We start from the raw sequence: 18,330 nt of genomic DNA on the forward strand, positions 1-18,330 counted from the left end.
TCAAAAGAAAGTCACTAGGGTATTTCAATGTAAGATTTAGGGAGATTATAATCAGAAACTCAAACTGATTTATTGGTATATTTTTTGGACCCTTACATTAAACGATCATCTATGGAAATGGTGAGTAGTTTCAGGCTCAGTCAGGTGCACAGCTCTGTGTCAGTGAAACTGACAGCTACTTCATAATTAACATTGCTATACTGGGAAGGTTGTTACCAACAAAACTATAAATACTTAACTGTGACATGTGGGCTATAAATGCAGACGTTGTAATCATTCTTATCTTTCTCTGTCCTCCAGGATTTTAATTTCTTTTTCACCAAGACATTCCTGCCTCTGTCTGAATGTTTTCTTCCTTTCCATTTCCTACTAATCACATTTACAACATTATACATGCAGATTGTATGTATTGTATGACCGGAGCACAGTGAATTCATGGGACAGTAAAATGCTTTATTTTTTATGAAGGGTTTCCAGGGATAACATATGTCTCAACAAGCCTGAAATTTGAGTAGTTGGCAGTGATAGTTCACAAGTCAAGATAAAAATACAGCCTAATTGTGGACCCTTGTTTAGACATTACGGCCATAAAACGATTATGTTAGCTTGAATCCACATGATGGAAAACTCTCAATATAGATTTAATGGATGCATCCTAATGCTACCAGAAGCCAATATTCTTGATGTACCTTCTACCCTTATTTGAAATGCCTCCCTCAGCATGCTGACAAGTGATATCTGTGGCTGATTTATTCCAGATCTGTCCCTGCTTAAACAGCCCAAAGATTCCACCCTATTTGTGGATTTTGTTGACCTAATTCAAAAGTTTGACTTAACTGTTCTGCAGCAGTAGAAATAGCAACAGTTTATTCCAGGAACATAACCATGGTACGTTTAAGCCATTTACACAGGATTCTGCATATTATCTACCCTTATATAAATTACTTATGCATTTATACATGACAGAGAAATTCTGTTACCTTGAAAGACAGAGTAGAAACCAGAGTATATGAAGAAATTGAAAGAGAATATACATCCAGTGATAGAAGGGAGAGATTAAGATGAGAAAGGGAGAAGATATTCATGAAAACTTTTCAGCTAGTATATCATTACTTAATCTGCAGGACAACCTTGCTGAAGAGGTATTATTATTCATATTTAACAGATGAAAAAAACTAAAGCTCAAATATGTGAAATGGATAGCACAAGTGCTCACAGCTTAAAAGTGATGGAATCAGGCGTTGAGACTTGCTCTGTCAGGATTCTGACTGTAAAGAGACGGTACATTGAAACTGAGTAATTTGAGGAGAATTTAATGCGAGCAGAGTGCAAAGGAACCAGAAAGGACATTGCAGTCCTATTATTGGACTAAACCAATAATAGGCAGATAACCCTAATCTTGAAGGGTTAAAGGTAAGTACGGACAGACAGATCTGGGTACAGAAAGTTGCCTGGCAGAAGAAGTGTGACCTTTCATCAAGGGATACAGCCAGTCAAGAGTCACCTAAAGGGGAGGGAATTTATTAAATAAACACCAAGATTTCAGTCTGCTTCCTCAATATAATCTCCTGTTGTGTTTACCTTTGGTCAAACCCGATTGGAAAAGAGATTGGGGCATAGATAAAAGACCCAGCACACTGTTTAACCTCAAAACTGTGTTAAAAGACATACAAATGAGATGCTTGGTAAAGATTATCATGACAGCAAATGCCATGATTTACTTGCATTAAAATCTGATACTTCCTAACATTTTTTTTTCAAGTTTATTGGGGTGTTATTTATACACACAAAATCCGACCTTTTAAAATGTACAATTTTAGGAGTTCTGACAAATGTAAATGTTATGTAACCTCCGCTAAAATCAAGATATAGACTTTGTCTATATGTACTCCCTGCACACCAAATTTTCCTCATGCCTCTTTAGAGTCAACCCCCTCCCCAACCCCCAGGTCCTAGTAACCACCGATTTGACTTCTGTCCCTATAATTTTGCCTTTTCCAGAGGCTGTAGGAAATTATACAGTGTGTAGTCTTTGGTGTCTGGCTTCTTTCGCTTAGAATAAAACTTCTGTGATTTATCCATGTTGCTAAATGTATCAGCACTTTGTTTCTTTTTAACAAGAGCGTTCTATTGGATGGATGTACCACAATTTTTTTATCTATTCACCAGTCGGTGAAAATTTGGGTAGTTTCCAGTCTGGGATAATTATGAATAAAGCTGTCATAAACATTAACATAGGACTCTTGAGTTGATATTTATGTTTTCAGTTTTCTTGGACAAATACATATATATGAGATTCCTAAATCATGTGGTATGTTTATGTTTAACTTATTAGGAAATAGCTAAACTGACTTCCAAAGTGGTTCTGCCATTTTGCATTCTTACCAGATATGTATGCGAGTTCCAGTTGCTCAGCATCCTTTCTAGCTTTTGACATTCATTGCTGTTTTCAAAAATTTAGCCATTCTAATAAATGTATACTGGTATCTCACTGTAATTTTTTTAAATGTTTATTTATTTTTGAGAGAGAGGCAGAGAGAAAGGGAGACAGCAAATCTCAAGCAGACTCCATGCTGTCAGCACAGAGCTCAAGGCAGGGCTCGAACTCATGAATTGTGAGATCATGACCTGAGCTGAAATCAAGAGTCAGATACTTACCCTACTGAGCCACCCTGGCACCCCTGTCATGGTATTTTAATTTGTATTTTCCTGTTGACTAATGATGTAGAAAATCTTTTCTTGTATTTATTTCCCATTCATATATTTTTGGTAAAGTGTCTGTTCATATTTTTTGCTTAATATGTAGTTGTGAGAGTCCTCATAGGTCTGGACACAAGAATTTTATAAGATTTGTGTTTCGCAATTTTTTTCCACTTTGTGACTTCTCTTTTCATTTGCATAACATGTTCTTTCACAGAGTATTTTTAATTTGATTAAGTCCAATCAGCCATTTTTTTTTAATGGATCATTTTTTTTTGTGTGCCCTGAGAAATCATTCTCTCAGTCAAGTTTGAAAAAAAATTTTTCTCTTTTGTTTTCTTTCAGAAGTTTTTCAAAATCCTTTTGGCTATTCTAGATCTTTTACATTGCCATAAAAAAGTTTAGGATCAGCTTGTCAATGTGTACAAAAGAGCTTGCTGGGATTTTATTAGGATTTCATTGAATTTATAAGGTAAATTTGAGGAAATGTGACATCTTAACAGTATGAAATTTTTTGATCTGTAAACATAGTATACTTCCCTTTTATTTAGATATTTATTTTTCTTAACAATTGTTTTTGTTGTAAAAGGCATATAAATCTTGTATATACTTTGTTAAATGTATTTCCATCTAATTTTCTTGTTGAGGTATAACTGACATATAACATCGTATTAGTTTCAAGTATGCAATGTAATGATTCGATATTCATGTACACTATGAAATGATCACCACAGTAATTACCATTGATCTCCATAAAAATCATAATTTTTTTTCTTGTGATGAGAACTTTCAAGTTTTATTCTCTTGGCAACTTATAAATATGCAGTATAGTACTATTAACTATACATTACATAGCCATAACATTTATTTTATGGCTAGAAGACCGTACCTTTTGACACTCTTTGCCAATTTACACACCTTCAACCTCTCACTCCCTAGTGACTTATAACCTTGCCCTCCTGACATAAATTCCGCTTGATCATGACATATATCCTTTTCTATATTGCTGGATTTGAAGTGATGTAACTTTTTAAGTATCTTTATTAATGAGGGATATAGGCCTTTTATATCTTTAAAATTTATATTTCAGATTTTGGTAACATGGTTATATTGGTCTCATAAAATGATCGAGAAGAACTACATGCTTGTCTTAGTCCGTTCAGACTGCTATAATTCAAATACCATAGACTAGCTGGCTTCACCAACAAACACGTAGTTCTCATGTTCTGGGAAGTCCAAGATTAAGGAGTCTGCAGATTTGTTGTCTGGTGGGTACCTAATTTCTGGGTCATAAACTATGGTCTTCCTAACGTGTCCTCATATGGCAGGGAGAGTGAGAGATCTTTCTGGAACCTGTTTGATAAGGGCAATATTCCCATTCGCGAAAGCTCCACTGTCATGACCTAATCAACTCCCAAAGACTCCACCTCTGACTAACATCACATTGGGGGGTTAGGATTTCATTCAATACACGAATTTTGCAGGGACACAGATATTCAGTCAGTAACAACCCACATCTATTTTCTAGAAGAGTTTGTGCGGAATTTGTATTATTTACTCCTGGAATGTTTCATCGAAATCCCCAAGTGGGGTCATCTGTGCCATGAGTTGCCTTTGTGGGAAGGTTTTTAGTTACAAATTCAAATTCTTTAATACGTCTAGGGCTAATCATTCTAGCTAATTTTCCTGAGTGCACTCTCATAGCTTTCATCTTTCATATAAAATGTCCATGTCATTAAAGTATTAAAGTTATTTAATTCTGGTGCTCTTTTTCTTCAGACTTTTTTTTAAATTAGTCATTCTAGAATTCTATACATTTTATTTATCCATTGAAAGAATCAGCATTTGGTAATTTTATTATTTATTTATTTTCATTGTTTTTAAAATTTTTTTAATGTTTACTTATTTTTGAGAGACAGAGAGACAGAGTGAGAGCGGGGGAGGGACATAGAGAGAGGGAGACACAGAATCTGAAGCAGACTCCAGGCACTGAGCTGTCAGCACAGAGCTCAACACAGGGATTGAGCTAAGCTGAGATCATGACCTGAGCAGAAGTTGGATGCTCAAGGGACTGAGCCACCCAGGTGCGTTGGTCATTTTATTTTAGTGATTGCTACTTCATATTGTTTTCTTCCTTTTTCCCGATTTGTGTTTAATGTGCTCATCTGTTTCAATGTTCTTAATATGGATGTTTAGATTATTGATTATAGATACTTCTTTTTTTTTCTAATATAGTTATATAGTGTAATATATTTTCCTTCTAAGCACTGCTTTAGTTATATCCTATACATTTTTATATGTTCTGTTTTCATGTTTTATTTAATTTGGAATATTTTCTAATTTTCTTTCAAAGTTTTGACTACTGGTTAGTTAGAATATGTCATTTAATTTCCAAATATTTGGTGACTTTTCCCATATTGTTTTGGTTATTGATTGCTAGTTTGTTTTGTATTAAGGAAACATACTTTATATTATTTTAATGCCTATAAATTTGTCAAGATTTGTCTGATGGCCAATAATATAGTTGGTGAGGTTTCATGTGTACTTTACAAAGAATGTGGGGGTGCATAGGTGCCTCATTCGTTAAACATCTGACTCTTGATTTCGGCTCAGGTCATGATCTCATGGTTCATGAGATCAAGCCCCACATCAGGCTCTGCACTGACACTGTTCAGCTTGCTTGGGATTTGCTCTCTCTCTCTCTCTCAAAATAAAGAAACATTTTTTTTTTAAGTTTAAAAACATATAAAGGATGTGTATTCTATTATTAGTGGGTGGAATATTCTATAAATCTCAGCTAAGTTGGCTGATAATGTTCAAATCTACATTTTTAATGATTTTTGTCTGCTTGTTCTCCCATTTATTGAAGGATTATTGATGTTTCCAAAATTTCTTTATTTCTGTTTTCAGTTCTATCAGCTTTTGCCTTATGTTAGGGCTTTTTATATCTCTTTATCATTAGGTAATTTATCTTTTTATTCCTAGTAAAAATCTTTGTTTTGAAGTTTACCTTGTCTGATATTAAAAAATTCACTATAGCTTTCTTTTGATTGTTGATGGCATGGTGTATCTTTTCCCCCACATTCTTTTATGTTCAGTCAATCTAAGCCATCTGACACTGACAATCTCTAAATTTCAATTGGTTTGTTTTGACCATTGCATTTAATGCAATAATTGATGTATTTAAAACTACAGTCTTAAAAATTGGTTTTTTTTTTGGTCTCATCTGTTCTCTGTTCCCCATTTTCTCTCATTCTGCCTTATTTTAGATGATTATTTCTACTTACTTTTTATTTTTTGTGTTGTTGCTACAGGTTTACAATATTCAGCACTATGTTGTCACAGTCTTTCTCCAAATATTTTTCTACTTCATACATAATCTAATAATCTTTCAACAGTTCCTTCTACTTTATCCATTTCTTCCTTTATAGTATTACTGTTACACATTTAAAAATTTTACCTGTTATAAACCCAGTTTTTTTTTCCATTTTTGCTTTACACAGTTATTATTTTTAAAGATTTTAAAAATATTTAAAACCTCATATTTACTACATTTACCATAGCTGATGCTGCTCTGTCTGTGTGTGCATTTAGAGTTACAGTTCCATGTAGTAGTATTTTCCTTTGCTTGAAGAATTTCCTTTAACATTTCTTATAGTGTTTTGTTCAAGAAAATGTTTAATTCATCTTTTTTTTTAAATTTTTAACATTTATTTATTTATTTATTTATTTATTTATTTATTTTTAAATGTTTATTTATTTTTGAGACAGGGAGAGACAGCATGAATGGGGGAGGGTCAGAGAGAGAGGGAGACACAGAATCCGAAACAGGCTCCAGGCTCCGAGCTGTCAGCACAGAGCCTGATGCGGGGCTGGGCTGCAACTCACAGACTGCGAGATCGTGACCTGAGCCGAAGTCGGATGCTTAACCGACTGAGCCACCCAGGCGCCCCAACATTTATTTATTTTTGAGAGATGGAGAGAGACAGAGCACAAGCAGGGCAGAGAGAGAGGGAGACACAGAATCTGAAGCAGGCTCCAGGCTGTCAGCACAGAGCCTGATGTGGGGCATGAACCCACAAATCGTGAGATCATGACCTGAGCTGAAGTCAGACACCCAACAGAGTGAGCCACCCAGGTGCCCCTAATTCACCTTTATTTTTAAATGTTATTATTGTGTACAATGGAATTCTGAGGTGACAATTTTTCTTTCTGTATTTCAAAGCTCACGTTCTATCTTTTTTGGATTAGATAGGGTCTGATGCAAAGTCTGCTATTACCTGCTTGTCTATGATGTGTTTAATTATATTTTTATTTATATTTATCCTGAAGGTCCCTGAGTTTCTTGGTTGTTTTCTTTTGTTAATTTACGGGGAAATTGGCTATTATCTCTTCAAATATTTCTTTTGTACCCTTCTCGTTTTTTTTTCCTGTTATTCTAATTACATGGTTATTAGATCATTTGACACAATCCCCTATCTCCTAGAAGGTCTGATTTTAACTTTTTTTTTAATGTTCATTTATTTATTTTGAAAGCAAGAAAGTGCGCGCGCAAGAGCGCATGTACATATGCAAGTGGGGGAGGGGCAGAGAGAGGGAGAGAGACAATCCTAAGCAGGCTCCACACTGTCAGCACAGAGCCCAATGTGACGCTCAATCTCACGAACGATGAAATCATGACCTGAGACAAAATCAAGAGTTGGACATTTAACCTACTGAGCCACTAAAGTGCCCCTAAACTCTTTTCCTTCTCTGTATTTCAGTAAGAATATTTTCTATTGATCTAGCTTCAAATTCATTTACTATTTCCCATGCTGAGTTCAGTGTCTGCTATTGTTTGTGTGTGTTAAATTTTAGTATGTCATAGGCCTAGCAAATAAGGATTTCACTTATGTCTTGAGCTTCCAGGAAATATAAATTCTAATATAGCTTACAAATTGGCTTAAAAATATTATTTAAATATCAACTGTTTTCTTTTGTAACCACTTTCATGATGGCCTTCTTTAGGTACTCTACCTAAGGTCAAACCTTTTGTGTGCCCTTTCTCCCCTCAGGGGGGCTGCAACCATTTGAAATTTCTACCTCTGATTGTCTACTGACCTGTTTCCTGATGCATTCTAAAAAGTTATGGTTTTGCATGATTTTGTAAAAGTGACATTGTCATCCAGCTTCCTATAAGCTAAATGGAAACACAAGTCTTCCTCCTTACGTTTTTATGTCGTATAAGAATATTTTGATAATCCATTTCTATTTATTTTTTGACAAGATTGTTTTTATTATCATCCCAACTTTGTAAGCAAGAAAACATTTATTTGAGAGACGCAAATCATGTTCTCTTAGCTAGGTTCTTATCTTCTACTGCATTTTTCATTGATATAAATCATCCCTCGAGTGAAATTCAGAGGTGTGAGAACTGCATTTACAAGCCCCCTCCTATTTTCATTTGTATTCATCCTCAAGTGAACTCCAGAAAGCTACATTTCTGTTTCATCCAATCTTCCAGGTCAGAGGACTAAATGCTGCCTCTGGACTCTAGGAAACTCCTCATGTCACTCTGGATTGCACAGATTTTTGATATATTCCATGTCTAGGGCACACTGCACGTATGTACTTGCTATGATGGAGCGTTTTACAACAGACTAGAGCTTTACAGATCCCCCTTTGAGGCAAAGCCCATTGGCTTCTGCCTTTATTTTATGGGGCTAGAGTCTTGTTGGCTGTATTTCAGAAACTGTTTTTACAGCCACACTGTTTGCTGAGCCTGATGGAATACCTTTGCCATTTGATACCTCTGCCCATTACACTCTTTCCCCATTAAGATCACCCGACCAGTTACATTAACTACAGGATTCTGTCTGCTAAATTCCGACAGTTCAAATCATTGACTTTACCAATTTAAGGACATGGAAATGCTGGGACGCCAGAAGCCACACTAGAAGGCTAACTGCCTTATATATTCTTAATTCTCTTTCTCTGTCTCTCTCACGCACACGCACACATGGTGTCTGAACATGGAATGATTTAATGCCCTGTCAACATATAGCACTTCAAAACTGACAGGTCTTTATATAATTTATGTCACTGCTATAGTAACTGCTCTCCTGTGGATGCAACAATACTCTTAGATAACGGGGCAATTATTATTAACACCATTATACAGATGAAAAAACTTTAAAGAATTATATAGATATATAAACTTAGGTATATAAGTTTAAAGAATTATATTTACCTGTTCCTTTAATATGCAAGGAATTTTGCTGGGTCTGTGGAAGTCTTGACCCTGTTCTCAAGGAGCCTATATTTGAATGGGGAAGACAAAATTGAAATGCAAGTAATTCCAAGATGGTCTCCATGTTATGCTGTAAAGAATTCAACCCACCTATTTTAGCTTATTTGCACGATTTTTAGAAGCGCCTCTTTCCCTAAAGAATCATCTGATACTTGGAAGTTTTCCAACAATATCATGTCAAATGTGTTCTCTCCCATGCTGAGTCAGGAATTACTTGTCTAAAGTCAAAATTATAGGAAATTACAGGGGTGGGCACTGAATAATAAGAATAACCATTTATTGATTACCTTCTTTGAAGCAGGTATTGTATTATGCTTTTGCAGTCATTATAAAAATAAACATAATTGATTGAAAACTTACCATGTGACAGCATTGTTATTAAATTCTCACTTCTGTGCAGTGAAGGGAGACTGTGATTATCCTCATCTTACAGAAGAAGAAATAAAATCTTAGCCAAAGTCAATAAACTGGCAAATAGTAAAGCCAACATTTCAGTCAAAATTTTCAGATGTTAAAGTTTATGTTTTTTAGCAACTACACTGTACTGTCTCTCCATGTCATCCTAAAAACAATCTTACACAGTAAGTACTATCCACAATTAAATCATGGGGAAACTAGGTTTGGACTATGTTCAAAGTCATACAGGTGTAAATGAGAGAGCTGGGATTTGTGTGCAGGAAAGACTATTCCAAAACCTTTTCTCTAAACCCTACTCAAGACTGTTTTCCACTGTACTACACCAGAGACACTGAGAGGTAAACTTGACAGCTCTGGGTATCCTTGCCTTTCCTGATATGCATCTGTTTAGGCAATCAGCTTCCATCACAGTGGAGAAGTAATATCTCCATGAATTATGCATCCCTTAAACTTGCCTCCATGAACTCACACTGGGAAGGATCCTCAGGCATATCAAAATAAATAAATTTTTTTTAATATGCCATGGGACATAACCTCTCAAATAAGTAGGAAATGCCACTAACAAGCTGATTCAATTCTCTAAGCATCTAGTAAAGCAAAGCTTTACCTTAAGTAAACATACCCAGTACAAACACAATGATAGAGATGTCTAAACATGCTAACAAAACTTTTAAACACAGATATGATATCCAAAGGATGGAGGTAATAGTCCTCTTCTATATTAGTAAGATTGCATCATTCTTCAAGAGAGATACAGACAGACTAGAGTGTCCCAAATGGGGGGCCAGCATAGGGTGGGGTCTGGATAGGAGTTAATCTAAGGACCATCAGAACTAAGGATATATTGGATTTGAAGAAAAGGAAATCTATAAGGAATCCTATCATTATCCTGGGTAATAAATTACAAAAAAAAAAAAAAAAAAGATAGATTTGAATTCAACAGGAACAAAAGGATTGTTTTCAGTAACATTTTTATTTAATACTTTTTGACGATAAAACTATTCCTCCCAAAGAACAGTTAGCTTCCATATCAAAAGCTACTTGGGAAAAAATGGAAATATCAGGTGTTCTGAAGAAGAAAGGATTATCACATCAAGAGCGGGGTGAGATTAGGAAACTTGTAAGGTCCTTCTAAGCTTTGTGATTCTATTAACAAAAATGAAAATATGTTCAAGTAGATAAAAGAAAGGCTTGTTTAGATTATCTTTTATATATTGATCAAAGTTCATACATACGAAAGTTTTAAAGTATAAAACCATACCCTAGTGTGATTGCCAGATATATTGAGCAAATCAAAGTAAATTTTCATCTGATTATACTCATATCTGTCACATAGTTTATATCCTGTTGCTTAAACAACTCTACTGGCTGAATAAAACATATGTGTAATATGTGATATGATCATTACACTTTCTTGTTTCAGAATTAGTTCTTGTTACACTATTTTTGCTCATGAAACTATAAATATTTTCATTTCCAAGGGGGGTATACAGGTGTAGGTATGAATGTAAGTCCTGGTCAGATTTCACTCATTTCATCGATTATTAGCTCTGTATATTACAAATAGTGATTTACTCAACTACAGGCAGAGCATTCTAGAATTATAAACCTTTTAATTCATTGTTTTCTCAAGCAGAAACAATGCTTAAGCTTATTTTACTCTGAAGTCAAATCAAGGAAGGAAGGAATGGAGTCAAATCAAGGAAGGAAGGAATGACTTACCAGTGATTTGGTAGTTTTTGTTAAACTCTAAATTTCCTTTCAAGTTTCAGGTTACTCCTAACCTGAAATATTGAGGCATATTGAGGGATTTATAACTCAATGACTGGGAGTTAAAAATAAAAAAATATTTTATACACATATCTTGATATGTGTATATGTGATATGTGTATATTGATATCAATATATGGGTATAAAATATGTAATAAATTTAGCATTTATTGAGCACACACTATGAACCATGTAACTGCTTTAAGGTGTTTTACATATACCAGTTTATTTAATCATCACAATAAACCTATGAGGTAAATTCTTTTATTATATTCATTTTGAAAATAGGAGAACTGAGGTATATAGAAATTAGTCAACAGATTTATTTTTGTTCAGAGGCCTGATGCTTAGCCATTAGTATTTATTGATAGAGAGAATGTACATAGTACATCAATGTGTTCATCATAAAAATTAGTTGGTCAGTAGTAAAGATGTTTTCCTTTCTACTTTTTTTAGCAAGTCAATATTTTGTCTAAATGTTATTATATTTTTATATTTTCATATAATTAATATAATTTCTTTGATAATTTTTTTTATTCAGAGCTTGCTCTTTCTTGCTCTTCTTTCTTTCTCTCAATTGCTTCTCAGCCTTTTGGCTAAGATCAAGTGTTTTCTTTCTTTCTTTCTTTCTTTCTTTCTTTCTTTCTTTCTTTCTTTCTTTCTTTCTCTTAAACACACAAGCACAGTACACTAGCATTTTCAGTGTTTTTATGACTTTGTGTGGTAGAGGTGAGTAGATATTTAGCAGAGGAAAGCGAGTTTCCTTTTTTTCATGCATAATCTTCATGCCCCACAGCCTTCTGCAAAACTGGACTTTTGGCTGGCAGGCCTGATTTAATTTAGAAGTATCCCACAGTTTTTCCCTTTGCAGATTAGAAGTAAGATACTTAAGAGAACAACGACCCCCTGGAACCATTGGTTCCTCCATGAACTGGTGTAATTGGGATCTGGAAGTGATAACTGGATCTCTGCCATCCTGAGCTGGTTTGAACAACTGTCACATTTTTGCGTTTATGGTTCTTGATCTGTGAAATGAGGAGCTTGTTAAAATGATCCTTAAGTCCTTTTTCCAGTCTTCCAGTCTCTGATTTACTGAGTCAGGCAACTGCTTATTTGAGAATGTGTCTACAGTAACTACATTGTTGTCGGTTTCATTTCCATAAATATTTCCTGAGCATCTTTTGTATATCAGGTCTTGACAAAGTCACAGGGCAGGAAAAAGAGTTTGTAAAAGATAACCTGTGTCCTAAAGTAACTTAAGGTCTTGCAAAGAAGAGGTTAATTTTAGAAATAATGGCATTTCAATGTGATTGCTACTATACAAATGGTATAAAAAAAGTTTTATGGAAGCATAGTTTAAATACGATTTGAGAGATTTACCTTCTGTCATATTATTTTAGTTGCCAGGGTGCCTGAAGAGTGGCTGACAGATCTCACCCTAACATTAAGTATGTGAACACATGTTTTTTGAATAAAGAGGTATCTTAACCATCCACAGGCCAAGATTAGAAGAGGACTTTAAGGTCCACAATTGAAACCATAAATGGACAAAAGTAATCTTTTTTACATCCAAGATTCATATCTTTCAGCCTCCAAGGATGCTGGTATCAACCTACAAATCAAAGTCCAGGCTTCAAATTATCTTACGTAGGATGATCACCATGAAGTATTTTCTCAAACAGGAATCACACACGCTTAGCTTTGTTCCTCTATATTTCTTAGAATATAAAAGAATGCTGTTCCTTCCACTTCACCTTGATTCTTTGTGTCAGCATTTATACTGATCTGCTCATTACCTGAAATAAACTCTAACTCCCTTGTCTGCCAATTTCCTAGAAATCACTGACCTGCCAAACTGAAGCAATGCTTGAAACCTCTCATTAGAATGTATCCTTCAGCCATGAATCTGATTATGAATGTGGGTATGGTAATAGGAAGTTGAATGTGAAGGTGGGGTTTAACTTTGGGTAGAGTTGACGAATGAAAAGTCTGCGAATGTGAGCACAGCTACCTCCCCCTGGTCTGCCCCACAACACTCTCCTTTCAGCCGGTCGTCACTGAGCAGCAGTGGGGTGCTGCCATTTGTGTTAATTTTTCACTCATGCGTGAAGTCTAGCATGAAATAACAACAAAACATGCATTAAATTATTGGAAAAAGATTTCCTTATTGTATAAAAGAGACAGAATGAACTAAAAAATCACTGAAAATGAGAAACATTAAAGTTCAAATAGCACTGTATTAGAATACTTAATTGCTTCATTAAAAATCGTAAAGGATAGAGCAGCTACTTCTTCATGTATTAAGTTTTAAAACACTTTTCAAAGATTCTGAGTTCATTAAGCGACAAAACTCCCAATAAAGTGTTTCCCTTAATTGTTTTGTTCACGGCTTCTTTGGCAAAAATGTTATTAAATAATTATGAGTTCTTGAACTTAGTCTCATCGAGGAAAAAAAAGTTTATTATTTATGATGATCTGATCTAAGCAACTTCATGAGCCTCCATCCCTATGAGCAAGGGTGATATTTTAGTGAAGGTAAAGGAAATCGGAATAAAGACTAGCCCATTTACTTCCATATTACCAAGATGCGGGATCTAATACTAACAATAACCACCAACATTTATTTATTCAGTGCTTCCTCAGCGCCAGCCCTCTTGTTTAATCTGCACAGTAATGCTAAGACACAGGTACTATTATTCGCCATAAGTTTAAAAAGAACTAACTTTGATAGGAAGGGCTTACATGACTTATCAGAGGTCTCCCAGACAGGAAGTGGTAGACGGGGGATTTACACCTGATGTGTTCAGAGTCCACATTTCTAAATACATTCTACATGCTTCCGGAATATAAGCAATTTCCATTCACTCTCTTCTTTTTCTTTTTTTTTAAATTTTTATTTAAATTCAAGTTAGTTAACATATAGTGTAATATTGGTTTCAGGAGTAGAATTGAATGCTTCATCACATATATATAATACCCAGCTATTCACCATTTTAATTAGAACTAGTTATCTAGAATTATACACCTATCTTTTCATTCTTGCTTTTCTTTGTTCCCCAGAAACCTGCTAAGGTAAACAGAGTATTTGGGAAAAGTAAGAAAAAGTATATGAAAGAGGTTATGCTAACCACATGTATATTTTAAACAACCTCTTTTTAGAAGCAGGGCTAGGTGACTTTTTTTTTTAACGTTTATTAATTTTGAGAGACAGAGAGACAGACAGACCATGAGCAGGGGAGGGGCAGAGAGAGAGGGAGACACAGAATCTGAAGCAGACTCCTTTGAGCTGTTAGCCCAGAGCCCAACGTGGGGCTAGAACCCATGAACTGTAAGATCATGACCTAGGCCAAAGTCGGACACTTAACTGACTGAGCCACACAGGTGCCCCAAGGGCTAGGTGATTAAGGAAGGAAAAATCAGATGTAGGGCTATAGATTCGAGGCCAGCATTGTTACCTTAGTCCAAAGAATTTCAGATCCTAGGGAGAAAGCTCCCTATAGAACTGAGGATTTAGAATGCAAGGCTATTGACTAAACTACTCTGAAGTAAGCTTCTGTTGGAAATGTTTTTCTAGATCTAATGTCTTAAAATTAAAGCTCTATCCACTTATAAACACAAGCAAAGATTGATTCATTTAACTCAGTATTTTTAAAAATTGATTTAAAAATATAGATTCTGGGTGCATAGTATAAAATTTTGTACTTAAATTCAAGAGCATTACAAATGAGTTAAAGACAAAAAGCAGTACAATTCTATTATCACCTCACTGATTTAGACCATCTTTAAAAATTAGCTTTCACTTTCTTGAAAGCCTCATTTTCTCTTTCTTATGAACACACTATTACCAGGGCAGAGAGAAAACTTGATTTTCCAAATGTTTCTCTTCAGGTAGGTTTGACTCTGCTACTAGAAGAGGTTTGTATCTAGGGATCCTGTGGACAGACCAGACAGCCTGCAGCTACTATATGGAAGCTAAAATTAAAACCATGTGGCTTCATTTCTGGTATGTACTGTTCATACCTTCTTGTATAAAGGGATGGCTACTCTTTCCTTTTGTTTCAGGCTCTATCAGATACTCCTGACCTACAAGATACTCCTGTGTTTGGCTTACTGGAGTCATCCTTACTCCATTTTAGGAACATTTCTAGATCACTTCCTTTTTGCCACTCCATGACATTTTATGTTTCGTTTTTCTGGTTTCTCAGACCAATTGGTTTTATTACTGACTCCCAATGGTCACCTCATTACTTAGTTTGACTATTTGATTTTGTAATTGCTGTTGGATTTTAATCTTTAATGCATAGCTTCTGGGGTATGTTCTCTATTTTCAGGTTATTAAAGTAAGAGGTCCCTACTTCTGAGTTCTATCTCAGTGCTATGGAACATGTCCTGACTGGAATTGCCTTTCATTCAAACTCCATCTGACGAGGGATAGAAAATATTATTTCCCTTTACTCAGAATCAGGTATGTGGAGAAAGTAGGGGGGTGGTGATTAGAAAGAGAAATATCCATAGAATTGGTGTGAAAAAAATGTAATTTATTCACTAAACATTACATTAGAATTATATAATTTAGTTATTTAGAATTATGGATTTTCATTTAATTCCATAATTAACTTATTTTCAAAGACACTAGTCTCATTTCCTATTGCATAGATCTTATTAAAAGGGGAACTAAGTATGGTTGTTTTGCATCCTCAATTTGGCTGAATTTCAGGAACAAATGCACAACATGAGCTAAATTTGTATCTTTACAGTTTTCAGTGCTGTCTGGGACATACTTTTTAGATAAATTATAAACCAGTATTTTATCTTACTGTTTAAATTCTGATAATTAATGTGTATTGGTCACACGATAATACCTTAAGTTTGCTTAGAATTTAGATTCCATTTTTGGGGATACATGTCTTTTGGATACACATTACCTAGAATAGAGCTTCTCAGTATTTTCCGAATAGACTAGACCCTCGAGGTGATATTTCTAAAGAGTACATGATAACTTAATATTAAATATCCTTTACTTAGTTTCCAAAGACCACAAAATGCTCTTTATTCTGTAAGTCCTTTCCTATTCTCTCCAGTTGGCTTAGTTTTTCTTTCTGTGCCATTTCATAATGCAAGTACCTTTCCTTTAACTTAAAACTTGACTGCATCTCTGACCCTCACATTGGATTGTAAGGTCCTTGACAGTAGCAACAGCGTGTAATCACCTTTGTCTCCAGTCCAGCGTCTAGGTTGATTCCTAAATGTGTTGGATAGTGGTAAGTTTTCCCTTAACTGAGCTGCCATTTTGTTTTGTCTTTATCAGGATCATATGGCCTCTTTGGAGGTTCCATCTCATGAGCTCTTTTTGGTTATTTGCTAAAATATTCTTAGATTTTTCATTTTTTGTTAAAAATACCAGTTCCTTTTGGAGAACTGATTGATGGTTTATATCTTAACAACCTTATTAAACTTGATGAAAATCCATACTAACTGAGTAGTCTTATTTCTAGCTTTCTTATTTCTAGTCTTCTTGTTCTAGCTTTCACTTTTTACATTTCAAATAACTCTGACCAGATTACTACACTAGGTATGTTCTTCATTCACACACACACCCCTTTGGGCAAATTTTCTGCAGAAAGGGATACTAATACCTATTCTGTAATGTTGTAGGGATGATTAAAGTTAATAATGTATGTAAAGCAAATGCTTAGTATATATATTCAATAAATGTTGACTATCATCATAGTTTCACATTCAGTTGAATTTTATAAAAGAGCAATATGTTGGGGTGGTTACTATCATTATTACAATTGTTCAGTTGAGAACTTAAACAAACTGAAGTGGCAGGCTCCAAATCACATATCCAAGAGTAGAGATTGTGTTGAACCTTGAGCAGATTATTCTCTCATTCTCAGATAATTTTCACGTTGGAGAGTAGCAGCATGCTAACATGTAGAGAAATTAGTGGTAGATCTTTTTTACAAGTGTTTGCAAGTTAAAATAGGAATGGGCAGTGATGGAAATGAAGATACTCTGATGGTAGAAGTTCTGTCAATTGAGGAAGTTCTCAGGAGCCCCTTAAAACACAACAGAACAGGTCACTATATTGTGTACCTGTGAAAGTCTTCTGTGTCAGCTAAGAGATGGACCATGCAGACTGATACAGCTCTTTGAGCAAAGCCATTGTAATATATATGTGTGTATATATATATATATGTGTGTGTGTGTGTGTGTGTGTGTGTATACACACACACATATATATGTATATACGTATATATGTGTATATATATATATATAGTTTTTAAACGGTATACATATATATATGTGTATATATATATATATGATTTTTAACTAGTTCTCTGTGACTGAAGCATGATAAAATGTATATGTACCGGGATAGGTATTAGAGGACAGAAGATCCGGAAGGCAGATTGGTTCATTTAACAAATTACAATTTTTCTCAGTTATGCTCCAGAACTGGGCAAAACAATAGAGGCATAAAGAGGCGAGACATGCCATTCCTATGCTTGAGAACCTCATTCTGAGACAGGAGGTTGAAAAATAAGTCAGTGGCCACTGTATCCTGTACAGTGAGAACATACAGGAAGGAAATAACCTCATCGCCTCTGCCTGGGGGTTCAGAGGAAAGTTTCATAAAGTAGGAGATATTTAAGATTTGAAGGATGTGTGAGAATACTAAATGATGAGGAAACACTACATGCAAAACCATTTGTGGATTAAAGTGCATGTTCTAGGAAAAGTATTAAATTGGGAGCAGAATATATAATGACTGGGGGGGTATAATCTTAATCTTAGAAATGGAAAATTAAAAATATTAATACTAATAACAAGATCATTGCTTCATATTTAAAATGTATTCAGGGGCGCCTGGGTGGCTCAGTTGGTTAAGCATCCGGCTTTGTCTCAGGTCATGATCTCACGGTTTGTGAGTTTGAGCCCCGTGTCGGGCTCTGTGCTGACAGCTCAGGGCCTGGAGCCTGGTTCGGATTCTGCATCTCCCTCTCTCTGCCCCTCCCCCACTCATGCTCTGTCTCTCTCTCAAAAATAAATAAACATTAAAAAAATAAAAAAGAAAATGTATTTAATACAGAAAGTCCAGATTTAACACACATTCGGTGCATGCCTATTAACAGAGCATTTTATCACAG

At 35.0% G+C, this 18,330-nt stretch overlaps 1 protein-coding gene across 8 annotated transcripts in view; it reads right to left on the bottom strand.

Moving 5' to 3' along the window:
* The window catches only part of OSTN (osteocrin), a 231,538-nt gene that overhangs the window by 43,050 nt on the left and 170,158 nt on the right, over positions 1–18,330 (bottom strand). The window contains exon 1 of one of the 8 annotated variants that reach the window (XM_042956059.1): positions 8,930–8,999. The exons of the other annotated variants lie outside the window; for them this stretch is intronic. The gene's annotated coding sequence lies outside the window, so the exon portion shown is untranslated. Of the gene's footprint in view, positions 1–8,929; positions 9,000–18,330 lie in introns of those variants that run through there. 8 annotated transcript variants of the gene reach the window in all.

This window comes from Panthera leo, chromosome C2 (assembly GCF_018350215.1).
Source record: "Panthera leo isolate Ple1 chromosome C2, P.leo_Ple1_pat1.1, whole genome shotgun sequence".
In the NCBI taxonomy this organism is placed as follows: Eukaryota; Metazoa; Chordata; class Mammalia; order Carnivora; family Felidae; genus Panthera; species Panthera leo.